The following is a 26,159-nucleotide window of genomic DNA, read 5'->3' on the forward strand; positions in this document are numbered from 1 at the left end:
AACCCTGCCTATAACATAAGACAACTTTGGAAGATCAAACCCCATAGTATCTATTTGATTTTATTATGAATTTAACATGGTCCCTTGTGTCATTTATTGCCAACTAATAATATTGTACATAGCTATATAACACATTTAATCAATTTCAATGACCATATGAGCTTGGCCTTTTTTGTTTTGTTTTTTGATGGGGGGAGGGGATAATTAAGTTTGTTTGTTTGTATAATGGTGGTACTGGGGACTGAACCTGGACCTTGTGCATGCTAAGCATACACTTTACCACTGACTATACCCTCCCCCCCTAGACTTTCTGATGTAGGCATGTAGTGTAAAAGGCCAGTGTCCTTAATTTAAAAATAGCAAAGGAAATTGGACTCCTGAGTAATCTCTCCAGTACATAGAACATGTGGAGGAAGAGGGAGAAAAGTGAAAAATTCATGTTTTTCTTACTCAGGTGTAGAAAATTCTGTATATTAACATTCCTACTCAGAAAGCTTTGAAACACTTGAAAATTCATTCTGGAAAAACCATGATATGGAAATTACTTAACATGGAAACTCTTACTTAATTGTTACACCATGAGTTGAATACTGATCAAACATAGAATTCCCAGAAAGTCATTTATTCTTTGACTTCTATTTTGTTTGGCCCTGATATCACTGAAAAAAAAAGTAAAGAATCTTTAAAAATTTAGTTTCCTTAGATGCTAAAGAAATGCTCAAACATTAGAAAAATTTTTTTAAACTGAGAAAATACTAAGCCCCTTCTCACACATTTACTCAACTTTAGCATATTAAGAACTATGTATGGATACTAGCATGCTCAAAAATTTTTCACTTCAAAATATTTTCAACTTTAAAATAAAATAAACTGCTACTCATAGATAAGCGGTATTAATTGGGATAAAGATCAATGCATCAAGTATATGTATACTTTAACTGTAATGTCATTTAAATTTTAAAGGATAAATTATTTATTGGTCATTTCAAATAGACAAGAGTCAATTTTAACTTTGGAAAAAAAAATACCTATTTAAATGCAAATTCCTCCAACAAGAGCTATAGGACATATGTCCTTTTATTTATAACAATTTTATTAGATATAATTGACATAATGTAAAGTTCACCCTTTTAAAGTTCACAGTTCAGTGGCTTTTAGTACGTTCACAAAGTGGTACAGCCAGCACCACTATCAAATTTCAGAATACTTTTATTACCCCAAAGAGAAACCTCATTCACATTAGCAATCACTCCCCATTCCTTCCTCCCCTTACCCTCTGGCAAAAACTGATCTATTTACTGTCTCTTTGGATTTGCCTATTCTGGATATTTCATATGAGTAGAATTATACAATATGTGGTCTTTGTGTCTGGACTCATTCATTTAACATAATGTTGTCAAGGTTTATCCTTGTAGCATGTATCAGTATTCCATTCTGTTTTTTAGACCAAGTTATATTGTGTTGTTTGGATGATATCACATTTTGATTATCCATTCATCAGTTGATGGGCATTTGGCCTGTTTCCACTTTTTGGATTTTATGAATAATGCTGCTATTAACTTTTGTGTGAACATATGTTTTTATTTCTCTTGGGTATATATACCTAGTAGTGGAATTGTTGGATTATATGAAAACTATGTTTAACTTTGTGAGGAACTTCCAAACTGTTTTCCAAAGCAGCTGACCATGTTACATTCCTACCAGCAATGTGTGAGGGTTCCAATTTTTCCATATCCTTGTCAATCCCTGTTACTGTCCATATTTTTTATTAAAGCCATACAGGTGAGTGAAATAGTTTCTCAGGATTGTTTTGATTTGCGATTCTGTGATGATTTTTGATGTTGAGCATCTTTGCATGTGTTAATGGCCATTTGTATAGATCTTCTTTGGAGAAATAACTATTCGGATTCTTTTCCCATTTTTTAAATGATTTGTCTTTTTATTGCTGAGTTATAAGAGTTCTTTACATATTTTAGACACAAGTCCCTTATCAGATGTGTGATCTCCAAATATTTTTCCCATTCTGTGAATTGTCTTTTCACTTTATTGTATCCTTTGAATCACAAAATTTTTAAAATTTTGATAAGGTCTAATTACCTATTTTTCCTTTGGTTATGTGTACTTTTGGTGTCATAGCTGAGAAACACTGCCTAATCCGAAGTTACAAAGATTTATTCCTATATTTCTTCTAAGAGTTTTATAGTTTTAGCTCTTGCATTTAGGTCTGTGATACATTTTGAGTTAATTTGTGTGTATAGTGTGAGCTAGAGGTCCAACTTTATTCTTTTACAGATGGACATCTAGTCATCACCCAACCATTTTTTTAAAAGACTCTTCTTTCCTCCATTGAATTGATAGTGTATAGAAATACAACAGATTTTTGTATATTGACCTTGTATCCTGCAAATTTGCTTAACCCATTTATTAGCTCTAATAATTTTTTGGTAGGTTTCTTAAAATTTCTATGTACAAGATCATGTCATGGGCTAATAAGAAATAGTTTTACTTCTTCCTTTTCAATCCTAATGCCTTTTATTTCTTTTTCTTACCTAATTGCCTTGGCTGGAATGTCTCGTACAGTGTTGAATAGAAGTTTTAAGAACAGACATCTTGTCTTATTCCTAGTATTAGTCACTATTAAATATTATGTTAGCTATGGGTTTTATGTGATTCCCTCAGGCTGCAGAAGTTACTTTTTATTCCTGGTTGTAGATATTTTTATCATGAAAGGGTATTGGATTTTGTCAAATTCTTTTTCTTTGTATGTTGAGAGGATCATATATGGTTTTTGTACTTTATTCTATTAATATGATTTTCATATGTTAAACCAATCTTACATTCCTTGGTCATGGTGTTTAATACTTTTTATATGTTGCTGAATTCACTTTGCTAGTATTTTGTTGAGGAGTTTTGTGACTGTATTCATAGGTTTTTAGTTTTCTTTTCTTGTGATATCTTTGTCTGCTTTTGGTGTCAGGCTAATACTGACCTTATAAAATGAGATGGAAGTCCATTGATTTTTTGGAAGAGTTTGTGAAGGATTAGTGTTACTTCTTTTTTAAACATTTGGTAGGATTCAGTAGAGAAGTCATCTGGCCTGGGCTTTTCTTTGTGGGAAGATGCTGATATATTGATTTGATTTCTTTACTTGTTACAGTTTTATTCAGATTTTCTGTTTCTTCTTGATTCAGTTTTGGTAGTTTGGGTGTTTCTAGGTATTCATCTAGGCTATCTAATTTGTTGGTATGCTAATAGTATTCCCTTTTAATTCTTTTTATTTCTATAAAGTTGGTGGCAATGTCACTTCTTTAATTCCTGGTTTTAGTAATTTGAGTCTTCCCCCTCTTTTACTTGGTCAGTCCAGCTAAAGATTTGTCAATTTTGTTGATATTTTCAAAGAACCAACTTTTGTTTTTGTTTATTCTCTCTACTTTTTTTTTTTTACTTTTATTGTTTTTATTATTTCCTTCCTTCTGTTTGCTTTGGGTTTAATCATCTTTTTCTAATTTCTTAATTTGGAAGGTTAGGTTACTGATTTGAGCTCTTTCTTTTTAATGTAGATATTTACAGCTATTAATTTGTCTCTAAGCACTGTTTTAGCTGCATGCTGTAAGTTTTTGTATGTAGTATGTTTTCATTTATCTGAAGGTGTTTTCTAATTTCCCTTGTGATTTCTTTTTGTCTCACTAGTTATGTAAGAGTGTGTTGTTTAATTTCCACATATTGTGAACTTCCTCAATTTCTTTGTTATTGATTTCTAATACTTTTTAAAAATTTTATTTATTTATTTATTTTTTAAACTTTTTTATTGAGTTATAGTCATTTTACAATGTTGTGTCAAATTTTGTTTTTTTATGGAAGTGCAGTTGATTTACAATGTTAGTTTCAGGTGTACAGAAAAGCGATTGTCTACTACATTTTTTAAGGGGGGCATTTCCCACAGTTCTTGAAGGGAGTTCCCAGTCTGTGAAGTGATTGAATTCAGTAATTAAAGCCAGAATATTATTTGTTACTAGAATTTTCAAATCACACTTCAACTTACTTTCCAGACATTTGGTTCAAGTTTGCCATGCATATTTCTTCATGATGAATGAAGAACTCCAGTTTGAAATAACCTTTATGGAGTGAAAGTGGACAGAAATTCTCAATGGCCAGTATTATTCATTTGATATTTACTCAGTCATATTTTCTATGCTATTCTATGCCAACCATCTGGGTTTTGTATACTTGAAGTTTTCTTGACAAAATCATCATGAGCCAGCTGTTTTTACTTATTTTTAATTTTAGGCTTCCACATGAATAACCTCTGGTGAGTGGTATGAGAAACTGTTAAAACAGTTATCGTTTATTGCTATTGGTATGTAGTCACATAGCCAAGATTTCTTTTTCAGAGATGGTTCCGTGGATATATAATGTTTATTGAGCATCTTTAGTCTGCTAAACACCATTTAGAAAATAAAATTGGGCAATGCCCCTTCCCCTGAGTAAAATATGCCCAAGGAGAGGCAAGAAGATTCTTTGCTGTGGAGGTCAAATATATTGTCTTTATGGATTCAGTGGTAATCGAGGACAGGCTCCTGGAAAATGAAGTGACCACAGCATGCGTTTATAAACTTCTTTCCCCTCCCTTCTGAGCAAACCACATGAACTCATGATGTAAATATAACCAGCATTCTTGACTACAGATCCCACTTAAGTTGGAGCTGGTAATGTACTTGGCTATCTATGAGCTCGCTGAAAGATAATCATTATTCAAATTACAAAATGGTAAAGCCCATGGGATCTCAGAAATCACCTGGTCAAATCTCTTCACCATTCATGGTTGTTTTGTTTTGTTTTTTCATCCCCATTGAATCTACAGCATCAAGAAGAGTTCCTGGCTCACAAGTTGTTGGGTGAAAGGGATCTTCTTGAAATTTCCCTGCCCAAGACTCTCCCTTTTCACTGTCATGGCAGGTCCAGACTCCTTGATCTGCCTGTCAGGTCCCTCCATGATTTGTCTCTGCCATATCTATGATTAGATTTCCTGTTACTCCTCATCACACACCCATAAAATAGGCTTGTAGCCCATTCTTCCCTACATAACTATGTGTCACACGACTCTACCAAATCCAATACATACTTCAAGGTCCACTTCATCCATCTAAATCCTGTGCATATTCTGAGGGCCACTTCTTCTCTGACAACTTGAGGCTACATTAGTTTTCCTATCCTGAAATTCCTGTCACACTTACAGTCAGCATCACAATTTACTATTTAAAAGTTTAACATTTCTGTATCCCTGTGTAGTTTTTAAAAGTACTTTACATACTTTTTTTTTTTAGCTTTGTAACAGTCCTGTGTGGTTGGACATGAATTATCAATCATTCACTCAAGAAATGTGTTTTGAGCATTTACAATGTGCCAATGCCCTAGGGAGAGGTAAGGGGTATAATAGTGGACAAAAAAGAAGACCCTGACCAATGTTCATCGTACTTACAGGACAGAGACTGACTTTAATCAAATAATCATGCAGTAAGTGTAAGATTACAACAATACTAACAACTGCTAACATTTATTGAACATTTATTATGTGGCTGGCACTATTCCAAGTTCTTTACAGATATTAACTTATTCTATGTTCTCAACCACCCTATGAAGAAAGGCTTAGTTTATGTTGCACGTGAGGAAAATTACAGTTGTAGTACATAAAAGTGTGTGATAATTCAATTTCCATATATATTAAATAGAGATATTATGTTAAACAAATTTGTATTGGTAGAACCCTTAGGTCAGTGACTGACTTGTAGTGAATATGTCTGAGTATTAGCTATTATGAAGATGACTGTGAAAGATTAAAATGGGAGAATCCTATTAGAGACATTAAGGGAAGCTATGATCTGAAGGAAAGGCAGGTGTGAATAAGGCCGAGTGGGTGGTTGGGTGATGGTGCTCCAAGCAAAGGTAACAGCACATGCAGATGCTCTGGGGGCAGTGGGCGGGGTTGGGGGCAGGAGCCTAGAATGCAGCCATTGTGACTGAACCATAAATGGGGTGGGGAGCATGATATCAGATGAGAATGCAGCTGGGAAGCTGCTAGATTCTGCAGGGGCCTGGCCATGTTAAAGATTTTAGTCTTTAATAGTCACTGAAGGGTTTTTAACCGGGCTTATATGCATTTTATAAATTATTTTGGCTACTAAGAGAAGAAAAGATTGGAGGGGCTATGAGTGGATTAGAATAGGTGATTAGGAAGATTTTACAGTAGTATAGGGGAGAGAAGATGGTAGTTTACACAAGTCTAGTGAAAGTGGAGTTGGAGAGAAGTAAATGGATTTAATAGAAAAAGATAGAATTTGGTGATAGATTAGAGAGATTAGAGGTTGAGGGACAAGACATTGGGGAAATGCCTAGGTTTTTGTATAACCACTGAAGTAAAACCACTGGAAAAGGCGAAGTTTTAAGGGAGAAAACCATGAATTTAGTTACATACACATTGAATTTGAGATGTCTCTGAGACTTCCAAAAAGAATTGACAAGTAGCCTGAGCTCTTGCATGGTCTTGGCTGGTGTCACTGACACAGAGGTGATGATAAAATCCTAGGCATGGATAAGAATATTCAGGAGAAGTATCAAGTGGAAAGAAAAGAGAAGAAGGCCTGAAACTGAGCTTTGAGAGATGCTTGTGATTAATGCTTGGATAAAGGAGAATACTTGCAAGAAGCCAAAGCAGAGGTCAGAAATATAAGAAAAAAAAAAAACAACTGGGAGAATACTGTCATAGAAGCTGGGACGTGAGAGCATTTCAAGAAGGGAAAGTGGTCAGTTGTGTCAATTATTGGAAAGTCAATAAGACTGAAAAGTGTTGGATTTGTTGACATCAAGCGTTTAATCAGTGAGGCACAGGTGATCTTAATCAGTGGTCCTTCATGGGTGTAATGGTGGCAGGGCCTCAGAGGAGAATTGACTGAACTGGAAGGAAAGGAAACAGGGGCAGTTAGGTGAGTAGCTAGAAGGGAACCTAGGATCCAGGAAGGGTTTTATTTTGTTATCTTCAATAGAAAAAAGAAGTTGAGAATGCTTCCAAACCTTTGAGAAGGATCCTATTGAGAGGGAAAAACTGAAAAAGATACATAGATGAAACCAGACTGTATAGTCTTCAGGGAGGAGCTCTGAGAGGGTGGAGGGCATCCAAGGCACAGGAAAAGAATTTGGCCCTTAGGTGGAAGAGGAGCTTTAGGAGGAAGGACAGACAGCTCCTCTGTTAAAACAGGAGGGAAGGAAGACAGGATGAGTACAGGTGAAAGTAAGATTATATGTTTGGTAGTAAGAAGATGGGGAGTGCCCATGTAATAGTTTCTACTTCTAATGTGAAGGAGGAAGACAGTGTCATCCACTGCAACTATGGGGCAAGGAGGAGGAACCAAAGTTTGATGAGAGAGGGAAGGTTTGAATTAACAGTGAAGATTGGGAGAGTGTGATGACCTAGTTGGATGACACTGAGGGCTCATTTGGAGATTCTCTGGACCAGTCTGCCCTCTTATGTGGCTCTTAGGAATAGTGCACAAACTGCTCGTAACCAGGGCCATAGAGAAAGAGGAAAATGAAGTTCATTCAGGTTTGGGGATTTTTCAGGTGGATGAAATGGAGAAAAGGAGGAACAATGGAGGCTAGGGTCTTGACAAAATAGTGAAATCATATAGACCATGGAATCTAAACTACATCATGAGGGAAAGTAAGGAATTGAAAGAAAACTGATGAGGGTCAATGAATGAGGGTCCTGATGAGGTCAAAGAAAGTTGTAGGAGTAGTTAACAGGCAATTTGGAAAAAGAGAAGGTTGTAGTCAAAGAAGATGTTCACATTAGAGATTCTGAAACTGGCAGTTACCGATGATGACAGGGCCCAAAGGGTGATGGAAGGAGGGTGGCTCAGGTGGAGTCAAGGAAAAGAATGTTGAGAAGATAAAAGAAATGAGTGGCTAGGACACTGGTGGATGGATCCTCTTTTTGATTGTTGAAGTCACTCAGGATAATGGCAGGGCTTGTGGAAAGAAGATTAATGGGCCAGTCTTAGCTTGACTGAAGGGAGAGTTACAGCAAGGGAAGTAAATAAAAGCAATGAGAAGGCAAAAAGACTTGTGTATGCAAGTGGCATGGCCCTCCAAGAGGCTGACTCTTTTTTTTCATTTTAAGTACAAGTGAAAGAATAATAGCCAGGGAATGCAATGAGAAGCAAAAGAATGACAACCTCCCCCCAGACTCCCATTAAAGAAACATTTAATAAGTTAAAAAGGGTAAAATCATTACTCTCATCCAGATATAAAATGAAATATGTTAAAGATTTTAGTTAACCATTATTAATGAGAGAACAAGTTAAGATGTCCAAAGGTGAATCCACATTTATAGGTCAAGAAAATTGAAACAACCTTGAAAATATAGGCAAAACTGGCTTCTCCCTGAAGTGGGGGAGGCAAGTCAATTGCACTTCCACTGGACAGGGTTTATTTTGCCGTGCTCTTCGTTATCTACAGTGCACAGAGATGTAAAATACCTCAAAAGCAATAAAAGGCTAGAATCAGATAACCCGGAAAGTTCAGCTCTAAAGAATGCATAGTTTTCCATTGAAAACACCACTATATTTTTTGCTTATTCCAAGTTTCAGTACACCTCTCATCCCTGAGGTATGTGGAACCTGAGAGTATAAACAGCACCATTTGGGTGGGGCAACAGGAAAATAGTGTCCTTAAGGGAGAGTCAGATTTTAATGAGGATAAGAAATTGAAGAGAAAACTTGACAATGCAGGGGCTTTTACAGGTTGTGGATAATTAGTTCCAGAGGGCACAGTGGAAGAGTTTGGAAGGCAGAGTGAGGCTGAGAGAGGGGTAGGGATGTAGAAAATAATACAGGCATAGTAATGCATTAGCACTGTTGGTCCCAGTGGTGGTGGGACTGCCTTCCCATCTTAGGGTGGTCAGGTAGAACACCGGAAGCCAGCTAATTTTCAAATTTCAGATAAACAGGGTTTTTTAAAAATAAGTATGTTCTGCTGTTTTTGTTTTTAATTTTGCTTTTTTGTTTTGCTAAATCTGGCAACTCTATCCTAACAGGACATCTGTCAATGTCTGGAGAAGTTTTTTGATTGTCATAACCGTAGGGGGAGGGGTGCTATTGGCATCTGGTGGGTTGAAGCCAGGGATGCTGCCAAATATCTTACAATGCACAGGGCAGCCCCACAAAAAGAAGTTTCCAGCCCAAAATGTCAATAATGCTCAAGTTGAGAAACCCTGTATTTAAACAATGATCTATAAATTTTTTATCACAAACTCTCCTTTAAACATTTTTTTAAACATATACCCATGTTATTTATACATTATATACATTTACTACTGTCCTAATACGTACATTTTTAAGTCACAAAAAATGTTTAAAAATGTAAAACTAAAGGAAGATATAAAGCTGAAATAAACACACTATTTTAAAATATAAAACTTTATTACCTATACAAAAATCCCTTTTTGGTCCTATGAACTTTTTTTAAGCAAGAGCAATCTGGTTGACTTTGCTTTATTTTTGAAATGGTGGTTTAACACACTATGGTATTACAATTTCAAAAATTTATCTTTATGATCTGTTTCTTAGTTGATTTTAATGGAAACAGAACTCAACAAAATAAAGGATCCAAATGGAAAAACAGTTGGCTGGGCTTACTCAAACATGAAACTAATTTTTCAGTCTCATCGAATTTTATTAAAATTCAGCTAGTTAATTTTTATCTTTCATGATATCAATCAGTTGCATTTGCAAATTAACAAGAAGATGTTATATTTTTAACAAATATATTTAAAATTCACTAAATCCCTTTTATTTGGAAGATTCTTAAACACAGTAGAAAGCCATTTCCAAGATTTTATGTGTGTAAACATGAACATTTTATAAGTGACATACTTCTATACATTTTGGCAAAGGAAAAAAACCCACCAAAATGGAAACACTTCTAAATATAATTTTTCAAAATAATTGTTTACAATAGCTTTCAAAAGGCAGTTGTCACTTATTACACTGTCAACTTTATCTTGAAAGAAGAGAGTTTAAAACATTGCTTTTTAGTATCTATTAACTTGCATACTACTGACAGTCACCCTATCATTATTGAAAAAGTCAGCAAGTTTGAATGCCTGTCTTTTTGTAAAAGAAAACTGCACGTTACTTATAGTTTCTGACTATTTTAAAACTCTGACAAGAAATACCTAGCAAATCTCTGAGTGAAACCAAATATCTTTGTCATCAATCCTTTTTTCATAAAGGCCACTGTATCATAAAGATTCCACCATATAAAAGTCTTGATTCTACCAAAATGAACACATTGATGTCATCCTTTAAACACAAAAAATATATAATATGGGCAAGCACCACTATCAATCCATCTGTTCTGGAGCTCCTATGTCTCCCTCGAGATACCAGAATGACTCATAACCAGCTGCCATCCAGACCAAATAAGGATGCCAGTGTCCATCTGTATATTAAATAGTAGCAAAGCTGAATTTGTTATTTTTTTAGATTTAAAAAGTATAAATAGAAATCTAACATTTTCTGTTAATATCCCAGTGGACCATCATGCACACCCTGGATGTGCTCACCCTCCTTCACTGTGGGGACCACTATGTTAGGGGATGGGGTAGCTTGGGACCATTTCCACTTCACTGGGGAGGAGCATGAGGCCTAGACACATGCAGTAAATTGAAGTCAGAAAGGCCTGGGTTAGAGCTTCCAAAATGGCTCCATTGTTCAGCTGTGTGGTCTTGTGCAAATTACAAAATCCCTGTGCTTCTGTTTCTGTATCTGTAAAATAGAATACTGTTGTAAAGTGGAGATGATAATACCTCATGGGCTGTTGTTAGGATTCAATGGAAGAATTTTGTTAATATAACCATACCACGTTTCCTAAAGCCTCACAAATTGAGCACACTCCCCAAGCTCTTGCCCTCAGCCCTCAGCCTTGGCCTCCCCATCTTCTTCACATGACCCTTCACAAGGGTCATGGAGGCCATCGGTTGAGAAGCCCCTCAAATTCAGGTCTCCCCAGGGCAAAACTCCTCTTATCCAAGCACAGTGCTTTTACGTGCTCTAGAACCATTTCATGTTATCTTCTCATCTACCTTGTTCCATCAATTATCCCCTTTCTTCTATATATTAACCCACTCCAATGCTACTGACCTTTTCCCCTAAATTGGCAAATATGTTCCAGTGTCTCCCAACATTGAAAAAAATGTTAAACCTAGGTAATAAGTTAAATTCTGTATTTATGCTCTCCCTCAATTTCTGAGAGTAAACCATGAATAACAGTTTGATTAGTATTTATAAATCCACCTTATTATTTTAAACTCCTGCTTAAAATAGTGCTCCATAGTCAGCAAATATCTTGAGTGTCTACATTGTTTGATGCACGGAGGGTATAGCACTGAACTAGCTGGATAACAGCCCCTGACCTTAAGGAGCTTACCTTCTAAAGGGAGTAGGGCACAAAAAGTCAGTAAGGTAATCAAGTAAATATATATAATATGTTCGATAATGATAACTAGTTTGAGGTTTAAATAGGGTGGTCAGAGAAACCATCACCAAGAAAGGTAACATTTGAATAAAGATTAAAAGGAGGTGAGGGAGAAGCTCTCATGGATATCTGGGGGATGAGCATTCCAGGCAGAGAAAATAGCAAGTGCAAATGCCCTGAGGCAGGAAGAAAGCTTGCCATGGAGTTGTAGTTACAGTGTCTATATATGGGCAATGTTATTTAATTTTCAAATTCAGTCAAGGTCCTATCTGCATATATTGAAATCAAAAGACTAAATTATAAAGTTAACAACCATCGGCAATCCTTATGTAAATAAATAAGGGGAAGTCGGGAGAGAGGTTCTTTTTATGTACACACATTAAAAAGTTGGAAGAAAATCTGCACGACTATTACTGTGCTCGTTTCTGTAAGCTGCCACAAGGCCATAATTGACATTTATAACTTTTTTTTCCACTATCCATTTGTTATTTCCTTTGCCCTCAGCTAGATCATCTTTTTCTGGTCTGGGTTCTTTACCTGCTGGGGCAAATGAAAATTTCATTCCTGAAGGATCTAAATCCCTTTCAGGGTCCTGCTTTTGTCTGGGTTGCATTAATTTTCCATTAATCTTTTCGATTAGAAGTGGAAATGCTCAAAGGCTTCCCAGAGAATCCCTTGGGTTCCAGAGAAACCCTTGGATACCTGTCCCTATGTGTAACAGAGACCCAATCCCCTCATGTAATTAGGATGAATCACCTTACCCAGTTGAGTAATCCTTTCTTAGCTATTGACTCTGTGACATGAGGAGCCCAAAATGGCTAGATGGCATCTCACCTTCCCATTCAAAGGGACTGTTACTGTGTTTCATGGTAGAAGCATTCCTTTGTTGAGGACTAAGATCTCCAAACCAACAGAACTCAAAGTTACAGACATGGGAAGTAAAAATTCTGTAAGTGAATTATTAGGTGTAAGAATGAGAAAAGTCACTTGCATTTCCAACCCTTGATTCATGGATCCATGTGTTCTCGCTGTGGAAGGAATAGCACTATATACCAAGGAATAATACTGAAGTTTGTAAGACAATCCCAGTCTTTCAAGACTCTATCTCCTCCCTGGTTTTGGTGCTGAAACCAAGCCATCAGTAGTTCATTCCAGCACTCTTTCAGGCCAGCTCCTTTTGGATAATAAGGTACGTGGAAAGGTCAATGAATTCCACAGACATGAGCCCATTGCCACGTATCTTTTACAGGAAAACATTCTTGTTAGAAGCAACACTGTATGAAACACCATCATAGTAAGTAAGGCATTCTGTTTAAGTCATGGATGGTGAAGCTGGGAGAAGCACCATATGAGCAAGGAAGGCAAATCCATACCCATCTAGTAAGGACAAATTGCTGTTATGAAAGAGGTCCAGTGTGACCAACTTGCTACCGATCAGCTGACTGCTTCCCCCAGGGAATGTCACATTGAGGCTCCAGTCTAAGCCTTCGTTGTAGGTGTGTTACGCTTACTGAGGAGCTTACTCAGCCAGATCAGACTTACTGGGGGGAAGTTGACGTTGCTGGGTCCACGCAACATGGCCATATTGTACTTGAGCTTGTTGAGCAAACACTGCTGTATCTGAAGAAAAGAGGTGAAGTAACACTCATACTAAGTGTAATTTTGTCCACCTGATTGAGAGCTTCTTCCACAGTGGATGTCCTTTTGTGAGCATTTTTATGAGACTCAAATATCATTACGTTTTGCCTACTTGAGAGGTCCATTCATGCACCTCTTCCCCATACCTTCTTTCACTTCTTTTCCAATGCTGCTATTCTTTCCAACTCCATAAGCGTATAGTGAAGCTATCAGCAACTGCCCATTAGTCAGTGTAGATGTGTTCTGGTCATTTTTCCATCCAGATATAGTGGACATCCAAGTGTATTTCTTGGCTATTTGCTCACTTGGAGGATTTTACTTCACCACTGTCTTTTAAAGATACTCCTATTAGGGGTTGTAATGCTACAGCAGTTAGCTTCTGTTTGGTGCAGAATTATCTGTAAATCAAACAAGATACAGGTAAATTAAATACGTTGATTTTCAAATGTTAAACTTACTTTCAATTCCTGAGAAATTTTTTTGTCTTCTCTCTCTTTTTTTCTTTACTTTTTTCTCTTGATCAGTCTGGCTAGAGGTTTGTGGATTCTTTTGATCAATTTTTAAAAATAGTTTTTGTTTTCATTGATTACTGCTATTTTTGCCCATTTTCTGTTTTGTTGATTTCCACTCTTACCTTGATTATTTCCTTCTATTTTCTTTGGGCTTAATTTGCTCTTTATTAAAAATTTTTTTATTGAGGTATAGTCAGTTTACAATGTTGTGTCAGTTTCTGGTGTGCAGCACAATTCCTAAGTCATACATGAATATACACATATTCATTTTCATATTCTTTTTCACCGTAAGCTACTACAAGATATTGAATATATTCCCCTGCACTATACAGTATAAACTTGTTTATCCATTTTATATAAAAAATATGGAATGCTTCACGAATTTGCATGTCATCCTTGCGCAGGGGCCATGCTAATCTTCTCTGTATTATTCCAATTTTAGTATATGTGCTGGTGAAGTGAGCACTCATCTTGTAAACCTGGATGCCAAATTCAACACCTACTCAAATTCCTCCTAAGAATCTACTGGAACAAAAGCATTAGAGAATGATACAGACTTTATTGAAACTTATGAGAGAGAGAGAGAGAGAGAGAGAGAGAGAGGGAGAGAGGAAGAGAGGGAGAGAGGGGAGATGAGGTTGTATAACATGCATACATCCCAATGCAGAGAACTTAAACTCACATCCCTGAACACTTTAAACATTTCTTTCTCCCCCAATGTCTCTCCTGTGAGATGTCTTTCTCTTTCTCCCAGGAAGATTCAGCCTTTCAACCCCTATGGTTAGGTGAACTTGTCCCACTGCAGGGGTGTGTGTCTCACTCTCACTCTAAGGGGTCTTCATGAATTTCTTCTAAATGAATATAAGCATCTTTCCCAAGAGGTAGTCTCCACCTCTCGGGGAGGGAAAAAAAAGTTCCAGTTCTCTAGACCACCAAAAATGATCCCTTTTCTCACTTGCTGACAAGTAGTATTTTTGTGTTTCCAACTAGCTTGTAAGCTGCTTGAGTGCATAGCTACATAGTGTTATACTCTGTATAGTACCTAATATTACAAAGTTTATAGGAGGGATCAGTTGGCATAGAATTTCCATGGAAGGAAACAGGATTTTCAGAAAAAGCCTATTTGGTGGTTCCTCTAAGTTTTGACCCCTATTTTCAAAACACCAAGCAATCCAATAAAGGTTTTCCACCTTTATTGTGTACCTTCAGTTCTGGGCACTGTACTGAACAGGTTGTGGTTTACCTGTGTGGCATGCATTCATTATTCATATCTTTCATTTCCCATATCACTTAGGGATTGGGTTCTACTGCTGGTAACAAAGACTTGACTGCAGTGGCTTAAAAAAATTATTTTCTCATGCAAAAGAAGTCCTGAAGTAGGTAGTTCAGGGTTAGTATGGAAACTACAGAAGGCATCAAGGATCCAGTCTTCTACCTCCCCACACCACCTTCTTAAGAACCTGGCTTCCATCTTCAAGGTTCCACTGCAGTGGCAGAGAGCTCTGGCACTCCAGCCATCAGGTCCTAATCTCAGCAAGAAAGAAGTGGAAAGGTAATGACAAAAAGGCAAAAAAAAAAAAAAAAAAAAAAAAAAAAAAAGGCCTTTTTAGTAATTTTACCAAAAGTCCTATGCAAAAACTTTTGTTTATACCTCATTGGCCAGAACATAGTCACATGGCTACCATACCTATTCACAATGGAGACAGAAAAATATATTTTTTAAATGCCCCTTGACTTCTGCTACTAAACAGAGGGTAGAATGCATGTTGGGTAGACCACTAGCACTTCCTGCCATAGTTCCTCTTGAGTTTTCTGTGCATGTCCCAGTACTTGGCATTAAGTTGTCCTTGGAATCAATGAATAAATGAATAAAGCATTTTAGATAAATCAAGCAGTTCACAAGATGTAAGTGATCTTTTAAAAAATTAATTGATTTTATTTACAGAGCAGTTTTAGTTTCACAGAAAATTCTAATAGAATATACGGGGAGGGGGTATAGCTCAAGTGGTAGAGTACATGCTTAGTATGCACAAGGTCCTGGGTTCAGTCCCCAGTATGTCCTCCAAAATAAATAAGTAAGTAAGTAAAACCTAATTACCTCCCACCTCAAAATTTTTTTAAGATCTTAAAAAAAAAAGTACAGAGTTCCCATATACCTTCCCCCTACCCCACATAGTTTCCCCTATTATTAACATCTTCCACTGGTGTGGTACATTTGTTATAATTGAGGGACCAATATTGATACATAATTACTAACAAAAGTCCACAGTTTCGAGTTTTCTTTTTGTATTGCACAATTCTTTGGGTTTTGACACATGTATAATGTCATGTATCCATCATTACATTATAATACAAAATAGTTTCACTACCCTAAAAATCCTCTGTGCTGCACCTATGCACCCCTTCCTTCGTCCCCAGAACCTCTGGCAACCACTGATCTTTTTACTGTTGCCATAGTTGGCCTTTTCCAGAATGTCATGTAGTTGGAGTCACACAGTATGTACCCTTCTCAGACTGGCTTCTTTCACTTAGCAAAATGCATTTAAGTCTCCTCCATGTCTTTCTGTGTCTTGATAGCTCACTTATTTTTATCACTGAATAATATTCTGTTGTATGAATGTACCACAGTTTGGTTATCGATTCATCTATTGAAGAACATCTTGGTTGCTTTCAATTTATGACTAAAGTTGCTATAAACATTTGTATGTAAGTTTTTATGTGGATTAAGTTTTCAACTCATTTGTGTAAATACCTAGGAGCATGATTGCTGGATTGTATGGTAAAACTATGTTTAGGTTTGTAAGAAACTGAAAAAATATCTTCAGAAGTGGCTGTACCATTTTGCATTCTAGCCAGCAATGAATGAGAGTTCCTGTTGCTCCACATCCTCATCAGCACTCAGTGTTGTCAGTATTTGGATTTTAGCCATTCTAATAAGTTATTCAATGAAATAATTGTTTTTGATTTGCATCTCATTATTATTTTGATTTGCAATTCTCTAATAACATATAATGTTGAATACATTTTCATATGCTTATTTGGATATCACATATCTTCTTTGAAGTGTTTATTCAGATCTTTTGCTCACTTTTTAATTGGGTTGTTGAGTTTCAAAAGTTCTCTCTATAACAGTCTTTTAATAGATATGTGTTTTGCAGATATCTCCTCTAAGTCTGTGACTTGTTTTCATTCTCTTGTCTAGTAAATTTTTTTAGCATGAAGTTGTTCATTATATTTTTCTAGTTTATATCTCTGCTGTATTTTGTTATGTCCCTCCTTTTAGTCCTAATATTATTTATTGCTATTTCTCTTTTATCTGGAGCAATTTTTGATTGAATCAGGACCTCATGCATGCTAAGCATGCACTCTTATCACTGAGCTATACCCTCCCACCTACCTGGATCAATCTTACAGAGCTTTTTCCATTAGTATTTTCAAAGATCTAAACTTAGTTTCATTGGTCATATGAATTGTGTCTTTTTCTATTTTATTAATTTATTCTCTGATTTTTGTTATCTTCTTCCTTCTAGTATTTTGAATTTATTCTTTTGGTTTTTTTCTAATGAATTAGCTGATCACTTACATAATTTGCTTTTAGTCTTTCTTATTTTCTAGTGTAAAAAGCATATAAGGTTATTAATTTACCTGTATCCTAAAAGTTTTCATTTTGTATAGTATTTTTATTACCTCTAAAAGCTAATATTATAAATTTCCATTGGGATTTCTTCTTTGATCTTTCAGTTACTAAGGTTTTTTTTTGTTTTTGTTTTTTGTTTGTTTTGTTTTGATGGGAGGAGATAATTAGATTTACTTATTTATTTATTGTTCAAGAAAGTACTGGGGATTGAACCCAGGACCTCATACATGCTAAGCATGCACTCTACCACTTGGGCTATAACCTCCCCTCTTACTAAGATTTTTTTTAAATGTCCAAATATATAGGGTTTTAAAAATAATCACTTTATTATTGATTTCTAACTTAATTGTAACGTGGTTAGAGAATGAGATCTGCGTGATAGCTTTTTTCTTTTTTTTTTGGCAACATGTACAAAGTTGCTCAATGGCCTAAATTAAAATTTTCTTAAGTCTTCTTCATATATTTTAAAGTATGTGTGTTCTCAAAATTTGGTTACAGTGTTCTATACATGTTCATTAGAAAATGCTAATTAATGGTGTTGGAGACTCCTGCAATGACTGGTGATTCTTGGATGTCTTTTCTTTTTTAAGAGTGCTATAGAATGAATGTTTTGTGTCTCCTCAAAATTCATACATTGAAAACTAACCCCCAATATAATGGTATCAGGAGGGAGGGCCTTTGGGAAGTGATTATGTCATGAGGTTGGAGCCCTCATGAGTGGGATTAGTGCCTTATAAAAGAGGCCCAAGAGAGCTCCCTATCCCTTTGGCCAAGTGAGGACACAGTGACAAGACCGTGGAAGTAGGCACCCACCAGACAATAAACTTGTCAGCACCTTGATCATAACTTTTCAGCCTCTGGAAATATGAAAAATGAATTTCTGTTTATAAGCCACTCAGTCAGTGGTATTTTGTTATTATAATCCAGAGGGACCAAGGCAAAGAGTGAGGTACTAAAAAGCTGATTGGAAATTCTCTGTGCACAAATGGGGCTTGTTGACTGGGCCTTAAATGTTGGATGATTGCTTATAGACCTAGACAGTGTGCTATGAGATCCCTCAAATGATATATATCCTTCCATTCTAATCTAATTTCTATCTCTAAAATTATATTGATATTTGTTTGTCTGCTATTATCTCCTATCCTGTTCTTTTTCTTTTTTGGGTTTATAAACATTTCAGTCCTTCACTTTCACCTAAAAACCTCCACTTTTTATTGAAGTATATATGCATTCAGAAAAGTGCCCATAAATATGCAACTGGAGCACACATGTAAATCAGTACTCAGACTAAGAAACAGAACATTATTAACCCTTCATGAGGCTCCCCATGTTCTCTTCCAGAGTCATTACTCCACCGAGAATAATCATTACATTGACTTCTAACAGCATGGATATTTCGGTACTTTTCAGTTTAGGGCTATTACAGGGTATGGGTATGTGCTTTTTTTGTGCATGTCCTTTTAGTGCACGTATGTACACATTTCTTTTGGGTATATACATAGAAGTGAAATTATTGGGACAAAGGCTATGCATATATTCCACTTTAGTTGATACTGCCAAATAATTGAACAAAGTGATTGTATCAACTTATGTTCCCTTCAGCAGCCTATTTGAGTTCTGGTTGCTCTGCAGTCTTGCCAGTACTGGGCATTTTCTGTCTTTTTCATTTAGCCTTTCTGGTGGGTGTGTAATGGTATCTCATTGTGATTTTAATTTGCATTTCCTCCTTACTATTTATTTATTTATTTATTTATTTATTTATTTATTTATTTATTTATTTATTTTTGGTATTTCAGGATGGAGCAGATTAAAATGCGGGGGGTTAATTCTTTGTATCAGCCAGAAATTTTCCCCTTACGGGTAATTATCTAATGAAATCTATAACCTTTCTTCCTGTGCTGGAGACAATACAATATATAGGATGAAGGCAACAAGCTTTGCAATCAGACATACTGAGGTTTGATTCCCAGCAGCAATTGTTACTTGCTGAGTTACCTTGAGAAATTTATTTAACCTTCTTAAATTTTATGTAAAATGTCACTAATAATAGTACTGCCTCATAATGTTATGAGGATTAAATGAGATAAAATATGTAAAACGTTTGTAAAGTTCCTCGCATGCTGTGAGCACATAGTCAATGAATGGCAGCTATCATTATATCTTATATTGTTTATGCACATCTCATTTCTCCTTCTATTTTACACATGCTATGACAAAGCAACAGCACATACCACACATTAGCTGCCTCACATATAATTGTTGATGAAAAAGACTGGTTGAAATATTTTAAATATAAATGGAAGATACTGTGGTTATTGTTATAAATTATGGCATAAATTATTATAACGCTATAGGATAAAATGCACTGGAACGCGGAATACATTATTTAAGCAAGTGTCTCTTCTATTTACCTTCAGCATTTAACAGTTAAGCAAATTAATGCCGTAGAGAAACACCACTGGGGCTAATTTGTAAGGACAGATGTTCCATACTGCATTTATGAGAGTTCCAGAGGCTTCCTTCTTTAAAATCAAAACCAAAACAAACAAAAATATCACCCAGAAACAAAAACATAAACACTACTTTTCAGAAGAGATGTTAGCCCTTTCCCATTTTAACAGATCCTTTGTTCAGCAGTGGAGAAAACTGGGGAGGCAACAGCTGCCCCAGCTGCTTCCGTACAAGATGGCGTCGCCCATTTGTACACCCTAGCTGGGGTTATGGCCTCAGCCAGTCACAGGACCGGAAGTGGTTTCGGTCCTAGTGGATCCGGGTGGGTGCGTGCAGGTGGCCACAGAGGTTCCAGTTCTTCAGCGTGAGGTGCCGCAGGTGTTCGGGTCGGGTCCCGGGCCACAGGTAAGTGGGGATCAGGGCCCCGGGAGGCCTTTCTTCAGGCTTGTGCGAGCGGCGGAGGGCATTTCCAGTGCGGATCCAGAGAGGGCTCATGGAGCTGATGTTGTCACCGTCTGCGGGGGCGACTGATAGCGGGGACCTCGCTGTCCCCGAGGCACTTGGCCCTGCCCCTCTCCCCGCCCCTGGCGCGGTCTCCTCTCCCACCTCGCCCGCGGCGGGGGCGGCTCAGCACCCAGGTGCCCAACGAGGGATCTCACCGCGGTCAGCGGGCCCCCACGCCCTTCGCTGGCCGCCTCCCCGAACCTCCTCCTGCGGAGTACCTACCTCATGGCTTCTTGACCCAATTAGCTAGAAAGGAAGCACCGCGGGCAGCCTCTGGCAACTCCCTGGGCGCTATGTATTCCACGCGTCCGCAGATACAGTTCTGTGCCCTCGATTCGTTGGGACCTTCCCCGTCGCCATTGTTACCACCCTTCTCCTCCCAGACCACACCTGCTGCTCTGGGCCCTGCCGAGAGACACCGCTTTCTCTTTTCGCATCACTGGAATAGATCAAAACTAAAACCTTAATGATTATTTATTCCAAAATTGATACCTGTTCGTTAAAAAGATAAGCAAACCCAAATCTTTATAAGCCTTTGATATACGAATGGGCGCAAACTACCTTAGAAACCCACTCCCTGAAAACACTAAAATATTTATACTGTATTTTTAAAGTTGCATTACAAGGACAGAAGGAACTGGACCGAACGGTTTTGATAATATTGAAGTTGCGAAGTGAGAGAGAAAAGAGGTTTAGTAGGAGGAAGGAATTACTAATTTTGGTCAAGTTGGACTTGTTTTTAAAAATGTATTTTTTCTTCTATATTTATTTTAGTTGTTCTCCATGCATATGATCATAGAAGAAATTTAAACAAAATAGGCCTTTTTTGACTTATCTCTTCCCATCTTCATCTTTTCTTGTTTAATCTGTTGCCCCAAAGTAAAAACTGTTACCAGTTTGGGGTGGTTTTTTTCTATTTCTTTTTCTTTACATTTATTGACACGTGTATATACATATAAGTAAGATTTTGTGTTAAACTTTTACAAATGTGTATTTTACAAATGGAGTATATTGTACCCCTTCAACAACTGCACTTTTTATGCCTTAAAGTGGGTCTTGGAACTTTTTCTTTGTCAATATGTAAACGTCTACCATATTCTTTTTATTTGCTCTGTAAACTCCAGAGTATATTAAGACTTCATAGTATGTGAGATTCCATACAGTTTTTCACTGTTAGGTTGTGGCACAGAGCATTTCTCAAGGATAGAAACCTGGAGGTGGAATTGCTGGGTAGGAAGGAGGGGACATTTAATGCCAAACCTCCCACCAACAGTATATAATAATACTTAATTCTCCAACTCTTTTAAACATTTGATGGTATCCATCATGTTTTACTTTTGCCAATCTGGTGGGTGGAAAATGATTGTAATTTGGTGTTTTAATTTGTATTTCCCTAGTTATTAGTGAGATTGAGCATCTTTTCATGATCGTCAGCTATTTGTATTTTCTCTTTTGAGAAATGTCTCTTATTTTATCGGGTTATCTTTTTATATATGGTAGTTTTTTATATATCCAGGATATTAATCTCTTGTCATTTATATATATTTGAAATATTTATTCCCAATGTAGAGCATTTTAAAGTTGTTACTTATCTTTTAACCATGTGGCATCTTTGTTGAACCAGTTGTAAATTTTATGTTTAAATGTATCAATCTTTTACTATGTGTATTTTGTATTTTGTGACTGTCATTCCCTACCACTGTGGTTCTCACATGGGAGGTATTTTGCTTTCTAGGAGTCTTTAAGCAATGTTAGGAGACAGTTTTTGGTTGTCATCTAGTGGGCTGTAGCCACGGATGCTACCAAACATCCTGCAATGCACAGGACAGCCCCTACAAAGCAGAATTTTTCTGGCCTAAAATGTCGGTAATGCTGAGATTTAAAAACCCTGTTCTACTCTGAGGCAGAATTTTCTTTTATGAGTATGTTTTCTCCTGTTAGTTCTTACGTGTTAGTTTTTCTCTAATTCCTCTGTGTGTGTGTATGTGCGTGTATATGTGAGAGAATGGTGTGTGCATAACTATTGTTTTCCAAACAATGTCACTCTGAATATTCAGTCCATTCTTGACCCATTAATCTAAAATGCTGCATTTATCATGTACTAATTTCTCACCCACACAGTGTCTGTTTCTGGACTGCCTTCTGTTCAATGTCCTAATTTCTATTTTGCTGGACCAATACCACAACATATCTAATAGGGTAAATTGTCCTTCATGATTACTGTAATTTTACTGGAAGTTGTATACTTTATAAGCTCACATACTCATTATTTAATGAGTGTTTTGGGGGTAATCTTACAATTTCTTTTCCAGATTAACTTTAGAATCAGCTTGCCAAGTAGTTTTTTTGTTTTTTTTTTTTTTTGAGTGGCTTTATTTAGATGTAATTCACACAATTCATTGTTACTGAGTACACTTTAGTGATTTTTAGTATATTCACAGTTATGCAGCCATCACCTCAATCTAATTTTAGAACATTTTTATCATCCCTGAAAGAAACTCTGTACCTCTTAGCAGTCACTCTCCATCCTATTCCCCAATACCGCAGTCCTAGACAACCACTAATCTTTCTGCTGTTACAGATCTGAATATTTCATGTAAATGGAATCGTACAATTCGTGGTATTTTATGGTTGACTTCTTTCACTTAGCATAATATTTTCAAGGTTCATCCATGTTGTAGCATGAATCAGTACTCATTCCTTTTTTTTTTTTGAAACAGGAACACATTGTCCTATATTTGTGTTTCTCAGAATATTGTACAAAGGGAGTAAAACTCCTGTTCACACTTTGCTTAGAAAGATTTTGAAGTGAAAGTTCCCCATGATACATGGGGTAAATGTTCATTCCTTTTGATTGCTGAAGAAAATTCCATCCTATGATATATTTGTTTGCTACAACTACAGTATCAAAGTAACACAAACTGCAGTGGCTTAAAATAACAAATGTATTCTCTCACAGTCCTAGAGATTGTCAAGTCCAAAATCGAGGTGTCAGCAGGGCTGTGCTCTCTAACAGCTCTATGGGAGAATCCTTTCTTGCCTCTTTCTAGCTTCTGATGTTTGCCAGCTATCCTTGGCATTCCTTGGCATTCCTTGGCTTGCAACTGTGTAACTCCAACTTCTGCCTCTGTCTTCACATGGCCTTCTTCCCAGAGTGTCTATCTTCAGATCATAACTCTCTCTGTGCGAGTCTGTCTCCATGTCTCTTCTCCCAGTCATGTAAGGACACCAGTTATATTGGATTGAAGGCCTGTTCTTCTCCAGCATGACCTCATTTTAACTTGATTAGGTGTGCAAAGGCCTATTTCCAAATAAGGTCACGTTCACAAGTACCAGGGGTACCACAGGACTTCAAAATATCTTTTGGGGTGATACAATTCAACCCATAACATTATGGATGTACTACATTTTATTTATCCATTCATCAGCTGATGGATATTTGGGTTGTTTCTACCTTTGGGCTATTGTGAATAATGCTCTTGTGAACTTTTGTGTGGACATGTGTTTTTATTCCTCTTGGATATATACCTAGGAGCAGAGTTGCTGGGTCATATGGCAACTCTATGTTTGATTATTTGAGGAACTGCCAGATTATTTGCCAAAGCAGCTGCTCCATTTTATGTTCCCAGCAACAGTGTGTGAGAGTTCTGATTTCTTCATATTATTTATTGCCAGCACTTATCATCTGTCTCTTTAATTAGAGCCATCCTCGTGGGTAGGAAGTGCTATCTCACTGTGGTTTTGATTTGCATTTCCCTAACAGCTAATGATATTGAGCATTTTTTCATGTGCTTATTGTCCACTTGTATATCTTCTTTGAAGAAATGTCTATTCAGATCCTTGCTTGTTTTTAATTGGTTTATTTGTCTTTTTATTAATGCGTTGTAAGAGTTTTTTCATATATTCTATATACATGCACTTACCAGATATATGATTCACAAATATTTTCTTCTATCCTGTGGGTTGTCTTTTTCACTTTCTTGATAGTTCATTTTCAAGAAAGTTTTTAAAAAAGTGTTTGCATTTAATTTACTACATATTATTTTGAGTATTTCTATAAGACCTTTTCTCCTTTATTAAAGGAAAATAGGGTCATTATAGTACCTTCTGTAGAGGGTCGTTGAGAGGAGTAAGTGAGTAATTATACATGATATACATGAGTATCATGTCAAGCACCTAGCACGTGCTCCGTGCTCTGTGAGTGACAGCTGCTGTCTCTGCTCTTCCAGTCTTCTTCTATATCTTTGACGAAGTTTTCTATTTTTCTTCTCTATTGATCTTGCACATTTCTTATTGAGTTTATACCTAGGTTTGTATGTGTGTACATGTGGTTGTTGTTTTAAAGCATGTGGTTTGTAGTTTTAAAAAGGTGTATGTTGCTATTATGAATGAAATTTTCTTCATATTTTTATAATGGGTTTGGAAAGCTAATTTTTTTTTTGTTTGGTGTTTATTTTTTATTTTTTTTAATTAAAAAAATTTATTGAAGTATGGTTGATTTACAATGTGTTAGTTTCAGGTGTACAGCAAAGTGATTCAGTTATACATATATATACTTTTTCAGATTCTTTTATACTTAAATGATTTTTGTGTGTGTGTGTTTTATATGCATTGTTTTATTTGATTTTTAAAAAATTTTTTTATTGAGTTATAGTCATTTTACAATGTGGTGTCAAATTCCAGTGTAGAGCACAATTTTTCAGTTATACATGAACATACATATATTCTTTGTCATATTTTTTTTTCCGCTGTGAGCTACCACAAGATCTTGTATATATTTCCCTGTGCTATACAGTATAATCTATTCTACATTTTAAAATCCCTTCCCACCCCCTGGAAAGCTATTAATTTTATATTCATTGAACTTTCAAAATTATAAGTTGTAACACTTGTGACTTGTTTACTTATCCAAGTGATTCTGGTGCCGCTGTTCTGTTAGGAACTGTGGTTCTTTTCCATTCTGCCTTCTTCTGCCCTGATTGGAATCTTCTTCCCCTCTTGGCTCTACTATTGTGAGACTTCTAACGGGTCCCCCAGCCTCTAGCCTAGCCCCTCTCCAGTGTAGCGCCACACTGCCACCATGGTGTTCTTTGAAATATGAGTCTGCGCCTGTCACTCCCCCGTAAGTCTGTTATTGGCTCGCCACTACCTATATGGTTTTACCTTACAGGATAATATAAGGCTCCTCATGACTTGACCTGTATCTTCCAGCATCATCCCTCTCTATTACTCTGTGTGCTATGCTGTAGCAGACTGTTGTCCAGTAGAAATATAATGTGAGCCACATAAATAGTTTAACGATTTCTAGTAGCCACATTAAAAATATAAAAAGAAACAGGTGAACTTAATTTTAACATGTTTTATTTAACCCAGTATATCCAAAGTATTATTTCAACGTAAGATATAAAAAATCAATATGGAATTCATAGAGATAGGAAGTGTAATAGAGCTTACCAGGGGCTGGGGGCGGAAGAAATGGGAAGTTATTGTACAACAGGTACAGAATTTGTTTGAGATGATGAAGTAGTTCTAGAAATGGGTAGTGGTGATGGTTGCACAACATTGTAAATGCAGTTATGCCACTGGTACACTTAAAAATGGTTAAAATGATAAATTTTGTGTTATTTCTATTTTATTACAATTTAAAAAGTTCACTGTAATTAGATCAATGAAGGAAATTACCAGTAAGATATTTTTACATTTTTTAATGAGTAAATCTTCAAAATTCGGTATTTTACACTTAAAGTGCATCTTAAATTTGCTTGAACTTTTTCACTTGTACCACTTTGGGCCTTTCCTATCCTTGCATGTGCTGTTCCCTTTGCCTAGAGGGCCCTTTCTCTGCCTTGTGCACCTGGAGAAAGTTTGCTCATTTTTTAATGCCAGCA

The 26,159-nt window shown here is 36.5% G+C and overlaps 1 protein-coding gene and 1 non-coding gene across 4 annotated transcripts in view; one reads left to right on the top strand and one right to left on the bottom strand.

Annotated features, from left to right (window-relative positions):
* Positions 1–26,159, top strand: part of EXD2 (exonuclease 3'-5' domain containing 2) — a 78,767-nt gene that overhangs the window by 1,918 nt on the left and 50,690 nt on the right. For 2 of the 3 annotated variants that reach the window (XM_032482256.1, XM_032482258.1), the window contains exon 1: positions 20,069–20,172. The exons of the other annotated variant lie outside the window; for it this stretch is intronic. The gene's annotated coding sequence lies outside the window, so the exon portion shown is untranslated. Of the gene's footprint in view, positions 1–20,068; positions 20,173–26,159 lie in introns of those variants that run through there. 3 annotated transcript variants of the gene reach the window in all.
* Positions 14,039–14,145, bottom strand: LOC116664619. The gene has a single exon (XR_004321137.1). It is a non-coding gene; the product is annotated as a U6 spliceosomal RNA (small nuclear RNA).

The sequence above is a fragment of the Camelus ferus genome, chromosome 6 (assembly GCF_009834535.1).
Source record: "Camelus ferus isolate YT-003-E chromosome 6, BCGSAC_Cfer_1.0, whole genome shotgun sequence".
Lineage (NCBI taxonomy): Eukaryota > Metazoa > Chordata > Mammalia > Artiodactyla > Camelidae > Camelus > Camelus ferus.